The sequence below is a fragment of the Cervus elaphus genome, chromosome 23 (assembly GCF_910594005.1).
Source record: "Cervus elaphus chromosome 23, mCerEla1.1, whole genome shotgun sequence".
In the NCBI taxonomy this organism is placed as follows: domain Eukaryota; kingdom Metazoa; phylum Chordata; class Mammalia; order Artiodactyla; family Cervidae; genus Cervus; species Cervus elaphus.
In genome coordinates, this window is record NC_057837.1 from 31,915,949 (window position 1) to 31,929,394 (window position 13,446).

Genomic DNA, 13,446 nt, shown 5'->3' on the forward strand with positions numbered 1-13,446 from the left:
CTGCTGCTGCTGCGGCTGCTGCTAAGTCGCTTCAGTCGTGTCCGACTCTATGCGACCCCATAGACGGCAGCCCACCAGGCTCCCCGGTCCCTGGGATTCTCCAGGCAAGAACAATGGAGTGGATTGCTATTTCCTTCTCCAACTCATGAAAGTGAAAAGTGAAAGTGAAGTCACTCAGTTGTGTCCGACTCTTAATGACCCCATGAACTGCGGCCAACCAGGCTCCTCCATCCATGGGATTTTCCAGGCAAGAGTACTGGAGTGGGGTGCCATTGCCTTCTCCACTGGGGCAGTACAAATCAAAACCATAGTGAGATAACATTTCACACTCATAGGATGGCTACTGTCACACAAAAGTGGAAAATAACAACTATTAGGCGAGAATGTGAAAAAATTAGAACCCTGGTGTACTGCTGGTGAGAATGTAAAATGATATAGTCACTATAAAACAGTATGACAGTTCCTCAAAAAATTAAACATAGAATGACCATGCATGTGTACTAAGTCACTTCAGTCACGTCTGACTCTTTGCAACACTATGAACTATAGCCTGCCAGGCTTCTCTCCAGGCAAGAATATTGGAGTGGGTTGCCATGCCCTCCTCCAGGGGATCTTCCCAACCCAGGGACTGAACCCAAGTCTCTTTTTTTCTCCTGCATTGGTAGGCAGATTTACCACTAACACCACTGGGGAAGCCCTAGAATGATGATCTAGCAATTCTACTTCTGGCTATAATAATTGAAAACAGGGACTCAAAGAGATATTTGTACAACTATGTTAATAGCTGCATTATTTACAACAGCCAAAACATGGAGGCAAGCCAAATGTCCATCCAAGTGTTCACTGACAGATCTGAATGGAAAACAGAATGCATTACATATATATAATGGAATATTATTCATCCTTAAAATGAAGGAAATTCTGACATGCTACAATGTGGATGAATCTTGAAAATGTTATGCTAAGTGAAATAAGCCAGTTATGAAAGAACAAATACAGTATGATTCCATTCATATGAAGAACCTAAAGTATAAGATTCATAGAGACAGAAAGTAGAGTGGTGGTTTCTAGGGCTGGGGGTAGGAAGAATGGTGAGATATTGTTTAAAGGATACAGAGTTTCACTTTGGAAAGATGAAAAAAAGTTCTAGAGACAGATAGTGGTGATGGTTGCACAATAGTGTGAATGTATGTAATGCCACTGAACTTAAAAATTACTCCTTTAAATAAGCTCTGCAGCTTGATATTATGGAGAGATGGAACACTGTCTTACACCTGTTCTATTCAATCAAAAGAACAAAAATAGCAAAAATAGCTGACAAGTTGATACTTTCTTTAGGTGATACTGGAGGTCAAATGATGCATTCTTTGTTCTTTTGTTATTTAAGAAATGGGTGTCATACAACAATGGTATTTCAAGTTGAATACATTTTTTTAAAGTTAAATTAGTTCAAAGTTTGTTTAAAAGCTTAACAATTTGGTGTAGGGGTGGGGGGAAATCTTGACTATGAAATAGTTGTCAACTTTAAGAACAAGATAAAACAGGATGTGTTAGAATATTCCAACACAAACGACCATTCTAACTCTGAACTTTGAACAGAACATAACTATTTTCATGATTCTATTTTCTTAAAGGTCACTGCATTCAGCCTATCTTTCAGAGCAATAAAAGATGTCTCCAGCATATTTCAAAAAGAACTTCGTTTTTTTAACAGAATTTTCCTGTTTTACTAATGTGCTTACTAAAACAAAGTCAAGATAATTTCTCTACTCTGAGTATAGTCATCCAATTCTTAATTGTCCCTCATGCTAGAAAGAAAAGAAACATTCTTTCAAGGTCTGACTGACTTTGGATGACTTAGGGAATTTTATATCCAGCTCACCTGCTCAACTCTAGCTGAGATCAATAGATAAGTCAGACAGTCTGCACATGATGACTCAGTGGAAACAATATAAAAATCAATTGCTGTTCCTCCAGCATTATCATTCATTCTTTTGGCCTGCCTTATTTGGAATTTCTTTAATAAAAATAATATAGTTGTCGAATCCATGACCTTTAGACTTAGAAGGTGAATAATCTCCTGTCTCCCTTTCCCAGAGTAAATGCTGTATAAACCTGAAATCCTGTCTTTCAGACTGGCAAAGCTCCCATTTCCTCCCTAAATCAGAATGCATTCCACAAAGATCCTTCACATGGCCTTTCTATATTAGCCATTCTACAAAATGACAGGAATGCAAGATGGGATATGTTACAGATTTTTCTCTCCAAAGTCAACTCTAGGGAAGCTCACTGGGCTCAGGGTAGGAACATGGGCTTGGAAGTTCATTCATCTGGGTTTAAATGCAGCTCCATCACTGTCTGAGCATTTGACCCTTTCTTCATCAGCAAAAAGATAATAATAACAGCACTGAAAGTGTACAAAATGTTTAGCACACCTCGTCTCTGGCATGTAAATGTCCACTAACTACAAACTGTGATTATCATGTAAATAAATATAACAATTCTCCTTCCTCTTCCACCACTTGAACTTAGGTTTCTTAAAGCAGGGAATGATGCAAGAATCCACAGGCAACTTAAAAAGCTTTGGCACAAGGAAAATGGGGGTGCCTTATCTCCCCTTCTACAAGAGAGGATTTCAGAACACGGACACGCATGGAGGACTTTGAGTGAAGAGGGGGATAGCTGAACTGCAGCTGGGGATGCGAGGCCAAAGTAAACTGCTGTCTGAGAACCAGGCGAAGTGGTGCCAGGAAGCAAGGAAGCACTCCACATGGGCAAGTAGAGGCAACGTTAGACTTGAATCCAAGAGTCTCCAAGAGCAGGCAACCCAAAGGGAACAAACTCTTCCCTGAGCCAGAGCTGAGGAAACAGAGGAAGGAGAGGGTTTGCCCTGGGAGCTGCTCTATGCTGGGGAGGAGCGTGTGAGAGGACACCTAAGAAAGCCATAAGACACTTTTTCGCATTCAGGACACTAATAACATCCATGACTTTTACACATCTTAAGTTTGTCACGAGGTCTGCTGTGTTCTTGGTTTCCAGCTTTTGGGATCTACAGCGAGGTGAATGTCAATGTGTTTTGCTTTGTTGCAGACGTCACACATGGTACATGGACTTAGGGTTGTTCCCATTCCTCCATCTCCAAGTGCAGTGTTACTAATCAATGATTCGTGACCTGCTGACTTGTGCTCCCAATCCTGTCCCAGGATGTCACCTTCCAACCTCTCTCTCCTCCCAGCTGCTCAGCAATTCTTACAGAATTTCCAGTTCCTTCTCTTCCTCTCTTTCCTTCCTTACAAAAAAGAATCAGAATTATCTTCTCCTTTCTTCCTTTACCCTTTCCAAAACATCTTAGTACAACCTTTGCTTCTCGTGCACCATCTACTTCACTTCCTTTTTCTATCTGAATACCCAAGTCCCCAACGGTTTTAGTAATCCCCAACACAACACACTAATGAAATTCATGAATGACTCAATTCACAGAGGAAAATTCTATAGTCATCAAAACTGTACTTGAAAGTAAATCCCAGTATACTAGAATTTCACTCAAGGGTAAGTGCTGGCTGAGAGGCATCACTGTAATCATAAAGCTGATAAGTAAAAGTAAAAGTCGCTCAGTAGTGGCTGACTCTTTGTGACCCTATGGATTACACAGTCCATGGAATTCTCCAGGCCAGAACACTGGAGTGGGTTGCTATTCCCTTCTCCAGGGGATCTTCCCAACCCAGGGATCGAACCCAGGTCTCTCGCATTGCAGATGGATTCTTTACCACCTGAGCCACCAGGGAAACCCAAAGTTGATAAGGATCAAAAAAAAAAAAAAAAAAAAAACCCACAACAACAAAAACAATGGAGAACAGAATTAACCAAATTAACTGCCAGGGAAGGGCAATGCAGGCTTCCCAAGAGCCAGTTGAGTCTTACAGAATATATACAAGTTTTCCAGACAAAGCAGTGGGACTGGGAGTTTTAGACAGAAAAAAAGGGCACATCTAAAGTTTTTCAGTTACAAAACAACTAAGTATGGTTACAATGCAAATGCATTTTTAAGTGGAAAGGAAGTCAGATCAAGAAGGACCATGAAATGTCATTTTAATGAGTTTAGATCCTACTTTATTCTTTAATAATGGAGCATTATGAGGGTATTTTAGACAGGGTCATGTTTGCATTTTACAAACAGACCTGCAAAGCCAAGTCTAATTCCCAGAGTCACTGAGGAAGTTGTGGTACAGCTAAGGTGTGACCTGGGGAGGCCTTGGTTGAAGTACTGGCAGAGAGAGCAGGAGACAGTGAGAGAGGTATTTAGGAAACAGGATCTACAAAAAAATATATGTTGGGGCAGTTAAGCAAGAAAAGGGAAGTGATGCTCAGGTTTCTTGCTTGAGAAATTGGCAGGACAGAGGTGTCAGGAACCAATTAATAATAATCAGGGGAAGGAGGTTTTGGAGAAAAGATAAGAGTTCAGATTTAGATGCACAGAGATCTGAGGAATAGATGCCCCTTCCCCTTGCCCTGCCCTGCCCTGCTGCCACACGGCCGTACTCTACAAATGGTTTAGTCATCAGTGGTGGCTGCAGCGAAGATTCAGAGATGGCTGAGACTACAATCTTGCTACTCAAAAGTGTGGTCAATTGACCCATCACAGACTTTATCCAGGAGCTTGTCAGTTCAGTTCAGTCGCTCAGTCATGTCTGACTCTTTGCGACCCCATGACTGCAGCACACCAGGCTTCCCTGTCCATCACAACTACCAGAGCTTACTGAAACTCATGTCCATTGAGTCGGTGATGCCATCCAACCATCTCATCCTGTCATCCCCTTCTCCTCCCACCTTCAATCTTTTCCAGCATCAGGGTCTTTTCTGGTGAGTCAGTTCTTTGCATCAGGTGGCCAAAGTATTGGAATTTCAGCTTCAGCATCAGTCTTTCCAATGCATATTCAGGACTGATTGCCTCTAGGACTGACTGCTTGGATCTCCTTACAGCCCAAGGGACTCTCAAGAGTCTTCTCCAACACCACAGTTCAAAGCATCAATTCTTCAGAGCTCAGTTTACTTTAGAATTCAACTCTCACATCCACAAATGACTACTGGAGAAACCATAGCTTTGACTAGATGGACCTTTGTTGGCAAAATAATGTCTGTTATTTAATATGCTGTCTATGTTGATAATAGATTTTCTTCCAAGCAGCAAGTGTTTTTTAATTTCATGGCTGCAGTCACAATCTGCACTGATTTTGGAGACCCCCAAAATGAAGTTTCTCACTGTTTCCATTGTTTCCCCATCTATATGCCATGAAGTGATGGAAGCAGAGGCCATGATCTTGGTTTTCTGAATGCTGAGTTTTAAGCCAACTTTTTCACTCTTCTCTTTCACTTTCATCAAGAGGCTCTTTAGTTCTTCTTTGCTTTCTGCCATAAGGGTTGTGTCATTTGTATATCTGAGCTTATTGATTTTCTTCTGGCAAACTTGATTCCAGCTTATGCTTCATCCAGCCCAGCATTTCACATGATGTACTCTGCATATAAAGTTAAATAAGCAGGGTGACAAATTACAGCCTTGACATACTCCTTTCCAGATTTGGAACCAGTCTGTTGTTCCATGTCCAGTTCTAACTGTTGCTTCCTGACCTGCATACAGATTTCTCAAGAGGCAGGTCAGGTGGTCTGGTATTCCCATCTCAAAGAATTTTCCACAGTTTGTTGTGAACCACACAGTCAAAGGCTTTGGCATAGTCTATAAAGCAGAAGTAGATGTTTTTCTGGAACTCTCTTGCTTTTTTCATGATCCAACAGATATTGGCAATTTGATCTCTGGTTCCTCTGCCTTTTCTAAAACCAGCTTGAACATCTGGAAGTTCACAGTTCACGTACTATTGAAGCCTGGATTGGAGAATTTTGAGCATTACTTTGCTAGCGTGTGAGATGACTGTAACTGCGCAGTAGTTTGAACAGTCTTTGGCATTGCCTTTCTTTGGGATTGGAATGAATACTGACCTTTTCCAGTCCTGCGGCCATGGCTGAGTTCTCCAAATTTGCTGGCATACTGCGTGCAGCACTTTCACAGCATCATCTTTTAGGAATTGAAATAGCTCAACTGGAATTCCATCACTTCCGCTAGCTTTGTTTGTAATATTCCCTTGGTATCTCTAATTTTCTTGAAGAAATCTCTAGTCTTTCCCATTCTATTGTTTTCCTCTGTTTCTTTGCATTGATTGCTGAGGAAGGCTTTCTTACCTCTCCTTGCTATTCTTTGGAACTCTGCATTCAAATGGGTATATATTTCCTTTTCTCCTTTGCCTTTTGCTTCTCTTCTTTTCTCAGCTATTTATAATACCTCTCAGACAAACATTTTGCCTTTTTGCATTTCTTTTTCTTGGGTATGGTCTTGAGCCCTGTCTCCTATACAATGTCAGGAACCTCCGTCCATAGTTCTTCAGGCACTCTGTGTATCGGCTCTAATCCCTTGAATCTGTTTGTCACTTCCACTGTATAGTCATAAGGGATTGATTTAGGTCATACCTGAATGGTCTAGTGGTTTTCCCTACTTTCTTCAATTTAAGACCACCTTCCCCTAAACAAGATAGTGGAATAGAAGGACGTGCACTCTTCTTCTCCTGTGAGTACTCCAAAATTACAACCTGCTGCTGAACAACTGTTGATAGGAGAATGTTGGATTCCAACAAAACAAATGCCACATGTTCCAACAAAAACATGCCACAATGGCAAAGGATAAGTCCCAACAAGATGGTAGTCAGGGCAAAATCATATTTAGAATCAAACCCATACCTGCCAGAGATGGGTGGAGGGCTTAAACAAAATCTTGTGTGCACCAGGAGACCCCACAGAGACTAAGTCAGCCCTGCCTTTGAATGTTTCAGTGTCTCCTGCAGAGGTGCAGGTCAGCAGTGGCCTGCCACAGGGCCAGGGGCTCTGGGAGCAGCAGACCTGGGTATGACATAAGCCCTCTTAGAGGAGGCTGTCATTAACCCCACCACAGGGCTGCCAGAACTTACACAGGACTGCAGAAACAGCCTCTTGGGAGAGCACAAACAAAACCTTATGTGCACCAGGACTCAGGAGAAAGGAGCAGTGACCCCACAAGAGACGGCCCAGACTTGCCCATGAGCATCCAGGAGTCTCCGACAGGGGCATGAGTTGGTGGTGGCCTGCTTCAGAGTCAGGGGCACTGAGCATGCACAGCAGTGCATGCATGGGACCTTTGAAGGAGGTCGCCTTTATCTTCATTACCTCCACCATAGTTTGGCCTCAGGTCAAACAACAGGGAGGGAATACAGCCCAGCCCATCAACAGAAAATTGTATTAAAGATTTACTGAGCATGGCCTTGCTCACCAGAGCAAGACCCAGTTTCCCCCTCAGTCAGTCTCTCCCATCAGGAAGCTTCCATAGCCTCTTATCCTTATTCATCAGAGGATAGACAGAATGAAAACCACAATCACAGAAAACAAATCAAGCTGATCACATGGACAACAGTCTTGTCTAACTCAATGAAACTATGAGCCATGCCGTGTAGGGCCACCAAAGATGGATGGGTCATGGTGGAGAGTTATGACAAAATGTGGTCCACTGGAGAAGGCAATGGCAAACCACTTCAGTATTCTTGCCTTTAGAACCCCATGAACAGTATGAAAAGGCAAAAAGATAGGACACTGAAAGATGAACTCCCAAGGTTGATAGGTGCCCAATATGCTGCTGGAGAAGAGTGGAGAAATAACTCCAGAAAGAATGAAGAGACAGAGCCAAAGCAAAAACAACACCCAGTTGTAAATGTGACTGGTGATGGAAGTAAAGTCCGATGCTGTAAAGAGCAATATTGCATGGGAACCTGGAATGTCAGGTCTGTGAATCAAGGTAAATTGGAAGTGGTCAAACAGGAGATGGCAAGACTGAACATCAACATTTTAGGAATCAGTGAACTAAAATGGACTGGAATGGGTGAATTTAACTCAGATGACCATTATATCTACTACTGTGGGCAAGAATCCCTTAGAAAAAATGGAGTAGCCCTCAGTCAACAAAAGTCTGAAATGCAGTACTTGGATGTAATCTCAAAAACGACAGAATGATCTCTGTTCATTCCCAAGGCAAACCACTCAATATCACAGTAATTCAAGTCTATGCCCCAACCACTAATGCTGAAGAAGCTGAAGTTAAATGGTTCTATGAAGACCTACAAGACTGTCAAGAACTAAAACCCCCAAAAGATGTCCTTTTCATCATAGGTGACTGGAATGCAAAAGTAGGTAGTCAAGAGATACCTGGCGTAACAGGCAAATTTGGCTTTGGAGTACAAAATGAAGCAGGCCAAAGGCTAACAGAGTTTTGCCAAGAGAATGCACTGGTCATAAGAAACACTCTCTTCCAAAAACACAAGAAAAGACTCTACACATGGACATCACCAGAAGGTTAATACCAAAATCAGATTGATTATATTCTTTGCAGCCAAAGATGGAGCTTTATATAGTCAGCAAAAACAAGACCGGGAGCTGACTATGGCTCAGATCATGAACTCCTTATTGTCAAATTCAGGAGCATGTCAGAAATGCAAAAATCTTCAGTTCAACCTCAGATATACTGAATCTAAACCTGCATTTTACAAAGACCCTCCCTTCCTGACCCAGGGAGTGAAGGCATCTTCACAGAAGAGAGGCACATGGTCTCCACAAGTGCATCTCTATCTCTATTTTTTCTTAGGTTTATCTTCTAACTTTCCATAACTTCCTTTTCTGTTTTCTGTTTTTTTATCTTCTTTTGTTCTACTTTCTGAGAAATTCTTTGTTATTTATCTTTTAAAATGTGTATGAGTTTTAAAAATTTTTTGGCATTATATTTTTAATTTCAAAAACTTTCTCATTCTTCTTTTGTGTTGTAACATCTCCTATTACTCTAAAAACAGCTGCTACTTGAAGTTTTCTTCTGCTTACTGCATAGTCTTGATTTCTCTAGTTTTTTTTCTGTTTGCTTGTTTATATCGATTTCATCTCAGAGGCTTTCCTCAAATACTTATTGATCTTTTTGCACTCATTTTAACTTAAAAATAGGACATTAAAGAGTGGATGATAAGCTTTGTGTGATGGTCAGTGTTCATAACTTGTAGACTTTATCATGGGGTGGTTGAATGGCAAGCTGACAATTTCATTGTGGAATACCAAATGTCAATTTTTGAAGATATTTTTTCCCCAGGGACATATAATTCCTTCAGAAAAAAAAAAAAACAAACTCCAGTTTTCTACCTGGGTAAGGAAAGTTCACTGGAAATTTTACTGCTTAGTGTGCAGATTTTATTTAGTCCCTTGTTTTCCATATTTTTTCCAAATGCTTGGAAAGCAGCTCAATTCTATATTAATATAATTCTTATAAGTTATTTTATATATCAATATTTATTTTTCATTCCTATTAGTTTCATCTTAATTTCATTGTTTTATAGTTTTAATATACATTTATTGCAAACATGACAGCCTCAATAATGAGGGAAATTCAAAGCAGAAGTCGTGACTTTCTCTGGCTTGCAATAAAGACATATGTATAAATCTAGACCATTGTAATAAAGCAATGTTATAAACAAGGGTGAGACAACATGGAATAACATACTAGTATGCTTTTAGGAAAACAGCATGAACCAAACTGAAAAAGAGGCCCTAAACCCAGTCTGGGCAGACTGTAGATACACTGGTTCTATAAACCAAGGAGGGTCATTTTAGGGACAGGTGGTTGGGTAAAGGTGGGGGCATTGATTAAGGGCCTTAAGTGGCAGTTTGAAGAATTGTGATTTAATCTTTTTTATTTAATAGGGAGCTGCTCTTGTATCTTGAGTGAAACAATCCTTATGTGATATTTCTGGCAGGCCAGCTGAACTTACCTGGAGGCCTGGATGAATGTAGAAGTCACAAGAATAGAGAGAGAAGGTTAAAAGAAAAAGGTGCTTGGGAGGAAGATGGGCAAGAGTCTCACACCCTGTACTCCAGCTCCCATCTCATTTCATAGCTTCAACCTGGCTTTGGTGCTTTCCATTTTAATATCAGTTTAAAACAGAACACTGCAGAATTAATCTGTTTTCAGTCATTAATGGAAACATTTGTGAATATAATGATCTGTCTCAAACTTTATAACACTTAATTCACTCTTTTTCAGGTAACTCACATTGCTTGAAAGGTACGTTTACATAAGCCAGTTTTTGTGAGGTTCAGCAAATGGTCTGAACAATTTACCATTGTTCCAATTACCTATTTCATTTTCCATGAAAGATTACATAAAATAATTATGAAACTGATGCAAGTTTAAAACTATTCATTTGCTCATTTCATGGAAAATGCATTACCTCTCAGGAAATTACCAAATTCACTGCTGCAACAAACTGACCTTTCTGAATGCCATGTGGTCTTAGGGAACACAACCCAGACATTTGTTCTCCATGCTCATTACTACAATGATTGCAATTATCCTTGAGTAGAACAAAAAAAAAAATTTTTTTTTAAAAGAATGATGAGTTAATTATTACCATTTGAATAATTCAGGTTTGGCAGAGATTTTCCTGAAGAGGTAGATTTTATTACTGATTATTGAGATTTTGGAAGAACCTTTTGCTTTTTTTGTTTCATATTTTTATAACTACAATCATCCTTAAATAAAGAAAGAAGATGTAACCAGGAAATTCGTATCCGGAGGGAGACCTGTAACAGAGCTTCACATAAGGAACAGAGGGTGCTAATGCACATATACAGATACATGCACATAGGGGCTGTATATTAACAAAAACTAATGTCACATGTTCTGAAAAACATAAAATATGTACTGCAGAGTCTTGTGACATTGTGAGACTTGGACTGTTAAGGATAGGACACACAGCAGAGAAAACATACAGTGCTGGAATTAATGGCTCCAAAAGCTAGTGGGAAAACTCAACACAGTTGTCTCTACCTCCCACTGCTCTGGACACAGGACTTCAGCACTTCTGCTGGATTCATCTGAGCTTGATTCTGTGAAGGTGTGAAGTTGTGCAGTGGAGATTAGCTTTGATGAGGACCATGGGGAAACCCTCCTGACATCCCCTTCCAAGGCAACCTATAAAGAACAAAATAAGTTTTCTACATGGTGATTCCCAAAACTCTCTGAAAAAGCCACTGAAGTGAAAGATTTAGACACCTTTCATACTGTAATCAAAGAAAATGCCAGATTGTATTAACACGTCATGTGAGTGACTGTAGCAATGCAGGTGGTAAATAATTGCTACTCTAATCTTTTGAAAAGGGGGAAGTGTATTTTTATAAGATTTTCCCAGGTAGCGCTAGTGGTAAAGAACCTGCCTGCCAATGCAGGTATAAATAAGAGATCTGGGTTCAGTCCCTGGATTGAGAAGATCCCCTAGAGGAGGGCACAGCAACCCACTCCAGTATTCTTGCCTGGAACATGCCATGTATAGAGGAGCCTGGTGGGCTACAGTCCATAGCCTCAAAAAGAGTTGGACACAGCTGAAGCGACTTAGCATGCATGCACTTTTATAACAGTATTTTGTGTCTGATGAGAGGGGGAGAGCAACAGAGCACATTGGGGAAGCAATATGCTGTGGGGAAGAGGGTAGGAAGAAGAATTTAAGGATACTTGGCAGCTACAGAACTCTGCCTCTTGTACTTTTAATTGGAGAGATACAAACAAGCAGTGCACAGAGGCATCTTTATCTGGTGAGGGGAGGCTTTGCTTCACGGATGTGATTGATGATGGGAGGAGTGTTTTAACAAGGCTGATGCCTCACAAAGGGCCATCATCATTCCCAGGTGGTGGGTTAATTGAAATGCCATACAGATCTGTGGGAAGATATAGGGTGTTGTCATCAAGGGCAGGAAGAAGGATTAGATGGCCTCACGTCTCACTCTCTCAGTGTTTTTAAGATCTATAAACACCAAAGCCTTTGTCCCTTTGTATTTTCTTTTTTTAAAACAGTATTTTGGGCCATATTTATTACAGAAATACTGCTGAATCAGGTTTTTTACCAATTCCTAGACTGTCTTCAGAGGAGGCATAAACACTCACTTATAAAAATAAAACTAAAGGACTTCCCTGGTGGTCCAGTGGTTAAGACTCAGTGCTTCCAATGCAGGGGACCCAGGTTTGATCCCTGATCAGGGACCTAAGACCCCACATGCTGGTTGGTATAATCAAAAATTAAATAACAATAATAATAAAATAAATGGCTAGAGTTATACACAATTTGGGTATTAAATACATTTTTTATAATATCTAATGTGCTATTCTTATTTAGATTGACAGAATTATTCCAGCAATTCCTTGTCATGAAAGATATAATGGTTTTTCTATAATGCTCAGTATATTCATATATAACTCAGATTAATTGGACAGTTATTTATTAAGTACTGATTATTTGTCGACAACTGAGAGAGGAGCTGAAGAGGCAGAATTGGGGAAGATACAGCTTTGCCCTGGAGGAAAAAAGTCTGGGGAGGTGATGGTATTGTCTGCCATCAGGTATAAAGCTAGATTACCTATGGTAGAGTTGGGGATCAGAGTATTGGTTTCGTAAGAAACAATCAGTTCAGTTTCAGTTCAGTCACTCAGTCTTGCCCAACTCTTTGCGACCCCATGGACTGCAGCACACCAGGCCTCCCTGTCCAGCACCAACTCCCTGAGCTTGTTCAAACTCATGTCCATCGAGTTGGTGATGCCATCCAACCATCTCATCCTCTGTCATCCCCTTCTCCTCCTGCCTTCAATTTTTCCCAGCATCAGGGTCTTTTCCAATGAGTCAGTTCTTCACATCAGGTGGCCAAAGTACTGGAGCTTCAGCTTCAGCATCAGTCCTTTCAATGAATATTCAGGACTGATTTCCTTTAGGGTTGACTGCTTGGATCTCCTTGCAGTCCAAGGGACTCTCAAGACTCTTCTCCAACACCAAAACTCAAAAGCATCAATTCTTCATCGCTCAGCCTTCTTTATGGTTCAACTCTCACATCCATACATGACTACTGAAAAAACTATAGCTTTGACTAGACGTACTTTTGTTGGCATAGTAATATCTCTGCATTTTAATATGCTGTCTAGTTTGATCATAGCTTTTCTTCCAAGGAGCGAGCATCTTTTAATTTCATGGCTGCAGTCACCATTCACAGTGATTTTGGAGCCCCCCAAAATAAAGTCTCTCACTGTTTCCACTGTTTCCCCATCTATTTGCCATGAAATGATGGAACCAGATGCCATGATCTTGGTTTTCTGAATGCTGAGTTTTAAGCCAACTTTTTCTCACTTCTCTTTCACTTTCATCAAGAGGCTCTTTAGTTCTTTGCTTTCTGCCATAAGGGTGGTGTCATCTACATATCTGAGGCTATTATTTCTCCCAGCTATCTTCATTCCAGCTTGTGCTTCATCCTGCTTGGCATTTCATAAGATGTACTCTGCATATAAGTTAATAAGCAGGGTGA

The 13,446-nt window shown here is 40.6% G+C and overlaps 1 protein-coding gene across 1 annotated transcript in view; it reads right to left on the reverse strand.

Annotated features, from left to right (window-relative positions):
- CUBN (cubilin) overlaps nucleotides 1–13,446 on the reverse strand; it is a 279,652-nt gene that overhangs the window by 257,788 nt on the left and 8,418 nt on the right. The gene's annotated exons all lie outside the window — the stretch shown is intronic.